The 10,596-nt window shown below is 34.6% G+C and overlaps 1 long non-coding RNA gene across 1 annotated transcript; it reads right to left on the bottom strand.

Moving 5' to 3' along the window:
• Positions 1-420: 420 nt before the first annotated feature.
• On the bottom strand, positions 421-1,862 carry LOC128296392 (uncharacterized). The gene is made up of 3 exons (XR_008287008.1): positions 1,788-1,862; positions 1,230-1,316; positions 421-609 (listed from the first exon to the last, which is right to left on the bottom strand). It is a non-coding gene; the product is annotated as an uncharacterized LOC128296392 (long non-coding RNA).
• Positions 1,863-10,596: the final 8,734 nt, after the last annotated feature.

Raw genomic sequence — 10,596 nt, 5'->3', positions numbered from 1 at the left:
ACCACTTTTATATCTGTACAAAATTCATATGACTGTACCGTTTGTTTCTATTAAAATTAGATTCAATAAGGATTCTATCCATATAAAGTAAACCACCTAATTATTTTTTTTAAAATTTATGGTGAATTTTTAAAGTTGGAATAGGGGATCCAGAAATTACTCTGGCCCTATTTCACTAAAACTCAGATATCTTATAAAATTAAAAACCTTTACCTATTTTGCTTATTCCATAAGAAAATAGACATAATAAGATTTAATTTCATATATTATTCATCTTCAAACTATGTTTCTACAATTTTAGTGATTTTTCAAAGTTACATCATTTCATTACTTGAATCTGCTTTTAGGTTACTTTCACATTTTCATAATTTTCATGTGATAATCACCATTCAATCATACATATTAATAAACATGTATCTCATCGGCCATTTTATTAGCTAATCACTAGCAAGTATTTACACATCATTCATTGTTCATATTATACCAAAAGTAGCTAAGTTTCTATACATGCCATACCCAAAACAAAACGTCTAATTATACCGAGTTATTTCTTTGATAGTGTGATCGGCCTCCGACGTTTCCTTCGATCCCCGAGTGGCTAGATAAGTACTATAAGAAGAAGAAAATAAAGAGATTAAGCACTAGGCTTAGTAAGCTTACAAGCAAATAAATCACAACATTCAACATAATGGATAATTATGCATAATATCATCTAACATCATAAATTTCTTTACTTCTCAATTTCTATCTTCTTCTTTATTCCCTTACCTTCTTTCTTACGACCTTTCCTTTTTCATAAATATAATCTACATTTCCTTTGCTGTTAATTCACTATAACTTAACTCGTACTCGACCCGTTGAACCACTCGGAATACTAAGGATACTAGGGTCGTTCACGTCTTTCAATATCACCTAATGCCATGTCTTTGACATGGACTTACATGAATTATTCCTGTCTCCAATGCCATATATAATATGGACTTACATGGCTCAATCCTGTCTCCAAAGCCATATTTCTAATATGGACTTACATGGCTCATTTCATTTTGTCCCATCAACCATAATATCCTAACATTTCTAGGGTTCAACCGGGGCTTTCTAACACTTTTCCTCTGTCACTTCACCTTAAATTCGACTTTAAATATTTTCATAACATAATATATAAATGCTGGAAATTGACAATAATAATGTAAAATAAAAGAATATTGCATTTATTTACTGTAACTTACCTTGATACAAAATGTGACTAAACTTTACAATTTAGTCCTTTACTTTTTCTTTTCCCCGATCTACTCCCGAATTTCATTCTTCTTGATCTATAATAGCAAATTTAACTTATTTAATATTCACATTTATTAAAACAGTCCATGACCCAAACTTTGGAAAAATTATATTTTTACCCCTAAACTTTCACATATTTGCACTTTTGCCCCAAGGCTCGTAAATTAAACTTCATCCTATTTTCTTATGTTTTATGACATGCTGATCATTTTTCCCTTCTATGGCAATATCAAAATCACACTCTAACATATACTTATGACTATTGGTATTTTTTTTTCGATTTAAGCCCTTTTACTCGTTTTCACTTAAAACTGAGTAGCATAAGTTGTTTAACATAATTTAAAACCTCATATTCTATCATAAAACACCAAAATACACAAATTTCAGCTATGGGTATTTTTCCAAATATGAACCCTAGGTTGAATTATTGCTAGAATAAGCTTAATCAAGTTACCGGGACTCCAAAAACGTAAAGATCATTAAAAACGGGGCTTGAAATCACTTACTATGAAGCTTGAAAGTTGAAGAAACCCCAGCTATGGAGGAGAGAAAAAAATCGGCAGAAACTAATTGAGAAGATGACCATTTTTGTGTTATTTTTCCCTTTTTAATTCATTTAATATCCAAATGACCAAATTGCCCCTCCTTACTAAACTTTCAAAAATTCCTTTCATGTCCTAATTTTTGTCCATGAACTTAAAATTGGTCAAATGGTTATTTAAACCCTCCTAATTAATATTCCAAAGCAATTTCATACTAAAAACTTCTAGAATGCAAGTTTTGTAAATTATTCGATTTAGTCCCTAACCTTAACTTAAGCACTTTATGCATAGAATTTCATCACGAAATTTTCACACAATCATGCAATCATACCATGAACCTCAAAATAATAATAAAATAAAATTTTCTACCTCGGATTTGTGGTTTCACAACCATTGTTCCGTTTAGGCCCTATTTCGGGATGTTACAATGGGCCTATGAGGCCCAAAAAATACATTGAGAAAGGTCCGAGACTAAACCGAGGACCTGAGAAAGTTCTTGAAAAATTTTCCAAGTTAAGCCTCACATGCCCGTATAGAGGCAACGCACGTGACCGTGTGGTTTGGGACATGCCCATGTCCCCTAACCATGTGAAATTAATTGAATTTATTTTCTATTTCGAACCTACAGGTGTTTTCACACGGCCAAGCACACGCCTGTGTCCCTGTCCCGTGTGTAACAGCTTGAAACAGGGCCTAGTCAGAACAATGGTTACGACACCACAAATCTAAGGTAGAAATATTTATTTTATGATTATTTTAGAGTCCATGATATGTTTGAGTGATTGTGTGCAAATTTTGTTAAGTAATTTTATCGATAAAGTGTCCAATTTTATTATTAGGATTAAATTGCATTAATTGCAAAATATGAGTTCTAAAATATAAGTACTTGTTTGAAATGGGGGTTTAAACTAGAAGTCTTTAAATGACAAATAGATCATCATATTTTGGTATGGTCAAAATTAGACATGGAAGGGAAAAATTGAAGGTTTAGTAAAAATGGGTATTTTGGTCATTTGGGTGTTTTAAGGCATAAAAGATAAAATTTAAATCCTAAAATCAGCTCATTCTCTTCCCCATGCTGCCAAAATTTTCAAGAAGCCATGGTTAGGGTTTCAAGCTTTTCAAAGCTCAATTGTAAGTGCATTTGAGCCCTATTTTTAATGTTCATCGTATTTTTGAAATTCCAATAACTCGGTTTAGCTATTTCTACCATTATTTTGAGTTAGAGTTTGATTTTAAAAATTGACCCATGTTGAATAATTGTGTATTTTGATGAATTATGGTAGATTATGCATGTCTATGATTAGAGAAACGAGTTTTATTAGATGATTTTTGATGAAATCGTATAAAAGGGGTTAAATTGTAAAAGTTATAAATTGGTCATAAGTGTGTGAATTAGTGAGAATTTGAAGTTTCCATAGAAAAGAAAAATGTTCAGCATGTCATGAAACACAAGAAGATTTAATAAAAATTATTTTACGAGCTTAGGGGTAAAAGTGTAATTTTGAAAAGTTAGGGGGCAAAATTGTAAATTTTCTAAAATTTGATATGTGAATTGAATTGATTAGTGTGTTGATAAAAGGTGTTAAATGAGTGCTGTTTGACATGTTAGATCAAGAAAACATGAAATTTGGACTAAGATCGGGGAAGAACGAAGTTGTGGGCTAAGTCGGGAAAATTAGTCGTTTTGGCATTCGAGGTAAGTTGGTGTGATAATAATAATGTAATAACATTGTAATTTATATTCAAAAGTTAAATTAGTGAATTAATTGAATTGTGTTGAATTAAATGTTTAATATGCCAAATTTATAAATCGATTTAAAAATATGTCTATGGTACAAGAAAGTGCATTGAAATATTGTATTTAAATGTGATTTCTATGATTATGCATATTATAAAAAAATTTTGAATTAGTGTTGTTACGAGACAAGTGATTAAGTGAATGTTGAATAAGTGTTAATGAGTGAAACCGAAACAAATCCCGATTGAACCTTAGGAATCTATAGGCTACATCTTAGTGGTAGCTTCGGCTACAATATAGTGGTAGCTTCGGCTACATCTCAATGGTAGCTTCGGCTACAATACAGTGGTAGCTTCAGCTACAATACAGTGGTAGCTTCGGCTATAATACAATGGTAGCTTTGGCTACAATACAGTGGTAGCTTCGGCTACGTTACAGTGATAGCTTCAGCTATATTACAGTGTGACACTTTGTGCCTTATTCCGTGTATCCTTTAGTATTCCATAGAGTTCAACGGGTATCCATAGAGTTCAACGGGTATTGAATTGATATAATGAAAAGTGATTAAATGTGAAAAGGTTCTAATCATGTGATAATAATGTGCAAGTGAACATCGTGTTTGAGGCATTTATATGTGTAAGTGTGAATATGAATCTTGAGAATAAGTGCAGGTATATATGTCTAAACTGTGACAGCCCTAAAGTGACCCTAGTCGGAAAGCGGTTTCGGGACCGCTAAACCGAGTCACCAAATTATTTGAATATGATATCTATTGTCTAAAATATGTGATTATGAATGTGTGAAGGTTTTAAGCTTCGATTTAGTAAATTGCATGTGAAATTAGTCGATAGGACTTATGTGTGACACTTTTGAGATGTGATAGGTAAATCTATAAGGATCTATTAGTGCATGTAATCAAAGGGTGGACTTGCATGTCAATTTCCCCTTTTTAATTGCTAGTGGCCGCCATGACAAAGGGTGATGGGCAAAACATGTCATAAAACATGTTGTGACAATGGTGTATGTTAGGAAAAATAAAATAAGGAGTACGGGTAATAAAGAAATGGGAAAAAAAAAATGGTGTGAGTGTTCCCCCCTATTGCAGTGAGTTGAGGGAAAGAAGAAAAAAGTGTCCATCATTTTTCACTTCTTTTGGCTGAAAATTCTAAGGAAGGAAAGAAAACAAGTTGTGTTCTTTGGTTCTTCTTGGCGATTTGAGAGGGGAAGAAAGGAGTGAAGCAATCGGTCATCTTAGGTCGATATTAAGGTAAGGAAGTTGATACTAGTTCTTGAAATCCTAGTTGATTTTGAGTGAGATATCAAGTTATTGTTGGTAACCCATGTTGAAATTGTGATTTTGGAATAAGTAAGGTTTTCGGCTATGGAGATTAATAAGGGTGATGGTTGTGTTTCATGCTAAATCTTGATGATTATGAGTTCCTTTCTTGGGTCTACCTTAGATCCATGAAGTATATTTTTATTTGGTGTTGTTGGAAGTATCGGCCATGGTATATCCATAAGCATGATTTATGCTTATTGCATGATAGGTAAGATTTGTGTTTTGGATATATGTTTATATTTGGTTATAATCAACTTGTGATTCGGCTCTTGCACATATATATATATATATATATATGTTTGCACATGATGTATTGGTATGACATATATACTATCTCAAGGTATATATTTACATATGATGATGTTTGGTTATGAAGTAAACAATTGATGCGTATTGAGTTACAATATGTAATCGTTAGTTAGTAAAATGTATGCCATTTATGTGTGATATTAAGTATATAATTGGCCTCAACATGGACATGCATATTCGGCCACATGAGGTGGATTGGTGTGCATGCATTCGGTTAGAGGCAAGCATATTGATGCCTATTCTTGGCTTAGATAATCGGCTAAAAGAGAGTGTGGACTATTGTGTTGAGTTAGATTCATGATTTCATACATATGTGACTTTAATGTCTAATGAATATATATGGGCTAAGTACCTTGAGTTCCTCTTTTTGATACTCAAATGATTAAATCAATTTGTTTGTCAATTTAAGCTCAAGAGCAAAGGGGAACTAAATCCGATAAAAGGAAGGAAAAAGTGGTCGAATAGCCATCGAAATCGTTCGACAACATCCGAGGTAAGTTTTCGAGTAATGGAACTTAGATTATGATTTGATTAGATCATGTTTTAAGCAAATCAAAATCATGCTCTTTGTGTGTGGCTATTGAGCCGAAATTGCAAGTGTGAAAAGTGCCTTGTGTTTGAGTTTTGCTAATGAAAATGAAATACGAATGTGTCATGATTTATTGATAAATGTGCATGGTTATTCGAATGATGTTCGGGCTAAGTCCCGAAGGCTTTGTGCTAAGTGACTATATCCGGACTAAGATCCGAAGGCATTCGTGCGAGTTACTAAATCCGGACTAAGATCCGAAGGCATTTGTGCGAGTTACTAAATCCGGGTTAAGTCCCGAAGGCATCTGTCGAGTTACTATAACCGGGCTATGTCCCAAGGCATTTGAGCAGTAGCTATATCCGGTTAAACTCAAAGGTACATGATTCGGGAATGAATGAACTTGCTGTAAAATTTCAGTTAATACGCTTGTGAAATCCCAACAATGAGGTATGTTTCGTATGTGCTTTGAATTAGTTGAGCCCTTACAAATAAGTATTCGCTCAGTTGATAAATGAGCTACCGGCCTTTGGCTAAGTTGATCTTTGTGTATGAATATAAGGGTTGGTAATGTGAAGTAAGTATGATATTGAGAATTTGTGCATATGAAATTATCTGTTTAGCTACATGAATGCTATATTTTGGTTGTGTTTAAATTCATGGCTCAAACTTACTAAGCATTAAATGCTTACTCCGTTTTCTTTGATTTTCTGTTTTATAGATTTTGGTTCTTCAGCTATCGGACTCGGGATTTTGAAGTCGAAGTCGCCCACACTATCAAAGCTCCTCCTTGGTATACTATTTTGGTTGAACTTTGAAATGGCATGTATAAGACTACCCTTTTGTTGTAGGTCATGTACCTTTCGGTTTTGTGTAAATTTGGATAGCCATGCGAAAATGGCTTAAGTATACTTTGGGCATGGTATTATAATCATTGTATGTTGTTCATTAAGAGGTATGGAAATGTTTGGAAACGATTAGCCATTGGGATGGTTAATCATGATCATATTTTGTGCTATTTATGTTTAAGGGCTAGTTGAATCATGGAAACTATGAAATAGGTAAAGCCTACCTTAAAGACAGATGCTGACAGCTGCAGTGACGTAGATGTGAAAAATCACTAAAAATAGTAGGAATGGAATTAAATAGTGAATAAATTATGAAAACGAACCTTGACGAGTCTATTTTCATAGGAGAGTAACAAAACGATCATATGAATAGTATGTTAAGAGATATTTAAGTTTTCGTGAGACAGGGCCAGAACGGTTTCTGGAGTCCCTGTTCCGACTTTGGAAATTCATTATAAATTTACCAGAGATAATTAGAAGTCATGCCATATATGTACAGATTCCTTTTCGAGTCTAGCTTCCGTAGAAACAAACGGCATCAGTATTGAAGCCCTGTACAGGGTGATATCCAAATCGTAATGCAGGAAGGTCAGTGTAGTCGTACCCTGTAACAGGGGAGACTTTAACTAATAAAATGTACTAATTGGCCAGACCAAAAATTCTAGAAAAAAATTTGTAGATGCATATATGAGTCTAGTTTCAGGGAAAAATCACGAAACTGATTTTCGAGTTGTGGAACTCAAGATATGATTTTTAAGGTGACAGTGACTCAGTTAGCCAGCTGTCTGGAAATTTTTAAAATGAACTGTGCAAGTAAGTGGATTAAGCCCGTTAACCCCTCGTGTCCGACTCCGGCGACGGTCTCAGGTACGGGGTGTTACATAAACTATGAGAAATAAGCTCGTTTTATGATTGTACTTTGGTAAGGTTGATAAGAGGTAAGTGTTACCATTAATGCAACTATAGAGAAAGCATGAAATAGTGAATTTTAAAAGTAAAGCAGATTTGGATAGTACCAGTCATGTACATTTGAAAAAATCACCAAAAATGGTAGGAATTGAATTAATAATTGAATGAGATATGAAATTAAAGGTAATTGAGTCTATTTTCATAGAAAGAAAATGGTGTGAGCAAATGGATTATACTTTATGAGATATTTAAATTCTTGTGAGACTGGTTTAGAATGATTACGCGATCCCTTGTTCTAACTTGGAAAAATCATTATAAATTGTATAAAAATAATTATGGTTCATGGTTTATACGCTTAGAATACTTATTGAGTCTATTTTATATTGGAACAAACGAGAACATTATTTGAATTCTGTATAATTAAATATCTTAGTTTTTGTGAAGAGATGTCAGAATCATCAAATAGTGAAATAGGGGAAATTTAATGAATAAAATGTATTAATTGGCTGAACCAAAAATTCTGGAAATTTTATGACAAGAAGGTATTTGAGTCTGATTTTAGGGAAAATTTACAGAACTTAATTTTGAGTTCTTTAGCTTATGAAATAATTAAATTAGTGACTATGACTTGGGAAAACAGTTTAAACTGAATTTGAGTAAAAAGGTGAAATCATGTGAATATTGATTCTATTTTCATGAGCATACCTATTGAGGAATGGGTTAATATTGTTAATTAAATTGCTTATTATTATATGCCAACTTACTAAGTTATAAAACTTACACTACTTTCCCATTTCTCTCAGTGTTTTTTAGGATTGGCTCGGGGTTGGAGATCGTTGGAGGTATCATCACACTATCAATTTGTCAGGTTGGAATAACAGAAATTCTTATTTATCTATTAGTGAGTGGCATGTATAGAGATTTAGTTTTTGGTATTATGTAATATTCTGATTTAGCCAAATGTATAGGCTTATACTGTCCCATTGTATAAAGCCATGATGTATGGCTCATAATGGCTATAAGTAAGTAAACCTATTTTATGTATACATGAGTAATGTCTTGATGTAGTTAAGATAAATATAACTAAGAGTATCAAAAAGGTCGATATATCGTATATTAGTACAAAGAGTTAAGAACATAAAAAGGGCTTGGAAAATAGCCTAATGTGTGCCACATGGGCTAGAGGCACGGCCGCGTGTCTTAGCCGTGGGTTAGGACACGACCACCACATGGGTGTGTGGTTTGGCCATGGTGCATAAACAGAATGCTCGATGTTTTTAACACGGGAGTGTGTGACCACACGGCCTGCCCACACGGGCATGGCCCATGTCACACGGGTGTACGACCCCTGTTTTAGTGAAAAATATATAAATGTTTGAAAAGTTCTGGTTTGGTTCCGAACCAACTTCAATGATTGTTTTGGGTCTCATAAAGGCCATAATAGGGACATAGAGGGTACGCATGAAAGTTTTTAATATATAATTGAAATGTATGTATCGGAAAAGTGTATACAAGTGTAGTAATGCCCCATACCTTGATCTGGCAGCGGTTAGAGGTAAGGGTTGTTACACTGTGTCCTTCACACGGCCTAGACATGCCGGTGTGGTCGTCCGTGTCCAAAAACTCAAGCATTCTGTTTATGACATCAGCATGCATTTAGGGGCACATGGCCAAGACACACGCCTGTGTGCTAGGCCGTGCCCTCCACACGGTTGAAACACACGGCCGTGTCTCTACCCGTGTGTTTACTACCATGCATTTGACTTAATATTTTTAGGTGCAAGGGACACACGACCAGTTCACACGCCCATGGGGCGGTCCGTGTGTCACACACAGCCTAGACACATGCCCGTGTGTCCACCCATGTAGACCTTGTTAGGCTATTTTCCAAGCCTTAGGTCACCCTTTAATAACCATATCCACTTATAGTTTTCAATAACACCTAACATGGTCTAATTGTACTTTTAAATGGCCTAAATATACCTCATTGCATGTAAACCTCATCTCATCAGTTTTTATACATGCTAGGTTGTCCCCTTTATATTAAGGATTTCCATGACTTGTAACTCAATTAATATTGGCTCATTATCTTAACTCATTGCCAAAATTGTGGCCTAACCATCCTATGTGATTTGGTCATACTATATATGACTAATTGTAATACACCATATATAATCATCATAAGAATATTGGAACATAACATGCACAATTTGGTAGGTCATAACCTACACCAACATGAGCCAATTTCCATGGCTATATTCAAGTGAATATGTATACTTTTATAGGCCTTCATATTGGCTAATCAATGACACATATAACAAAATAACAAAAGGCCTATACAAGCCATTGAACAAAAGAAGAGTATCTATATACCAAAGCTAGACAAGATGATAGTGTGTTGACTCTCCAACTGTCTCCCAATCTTCGCGAGTCCACGAGCTCTATATGACAGGGAAAATAGAGGGGTAAGCATTTACATGTTAGTAAGCCTAAATAACTGGAAAGTAAACTTACCGATTAATTAGCATGCATCCATATTAGGCAATAAAACTAACTAGCATGAAATAGTTTCCCTATCACATGCACTCAATCAATAAGTTAGTCTCATAACAATGTACCATGTAATTTGTCTTAAATGAGCTCATCATCCAATGTTTTCATTTTTATATCCCATGTTAATCCGGTTGAGTTTCTTGGAAATCTCGATGGATTACCCATTTACCGTCAAGTCATAAGAGCGATCATCTCATGTACGCACTCCCGCGAACCTCACATCATACAGCGAGATTACCAATCTAGGCTAAATCCCCTGCAATGTAAACTTATAGGGTGATGTCGGGATTACCAGTCTAGGCTAAATCCCTTGTAGCGAAAAACACTCGTAATGAGCTCGGATCTGAATTACCAATCCAGGCTAAATTCAAACCCTAGTCGGATTACCCGTCCGTGCTAAATCCACAATGCACACATATTCTACAGGCGGCTCGATCACTTAAGGAACACCCGTCCGGGCTAGATCTTTCCTGTATTTGAGATCAACAGATTATCCGTCTAGGCTAAATCCTTTTCTGCAACATATGCAGGATCTCAAGTCATGT

The sequence above is a fragment of the Gossypium arboreum genome, chromosome 8 (genome assembly GCF_025698485.1).
Source record: "Gossypium arboreum isolate Shixiya-1 chromosome 8, ASM2569848v2, whole genome shotgun sequence".
NCBI lineage: Eukaryota > Viridiplantae > Streptophyta > Magnoliopsida > Malvales > Malvaceae > Gossypium > Gossypium arboreum.
The sequence above is the reverse complement of the archived record's forward strand: the minus strand, read 5'-3'. Positions and strand labels throughout refer to the sequence as shown.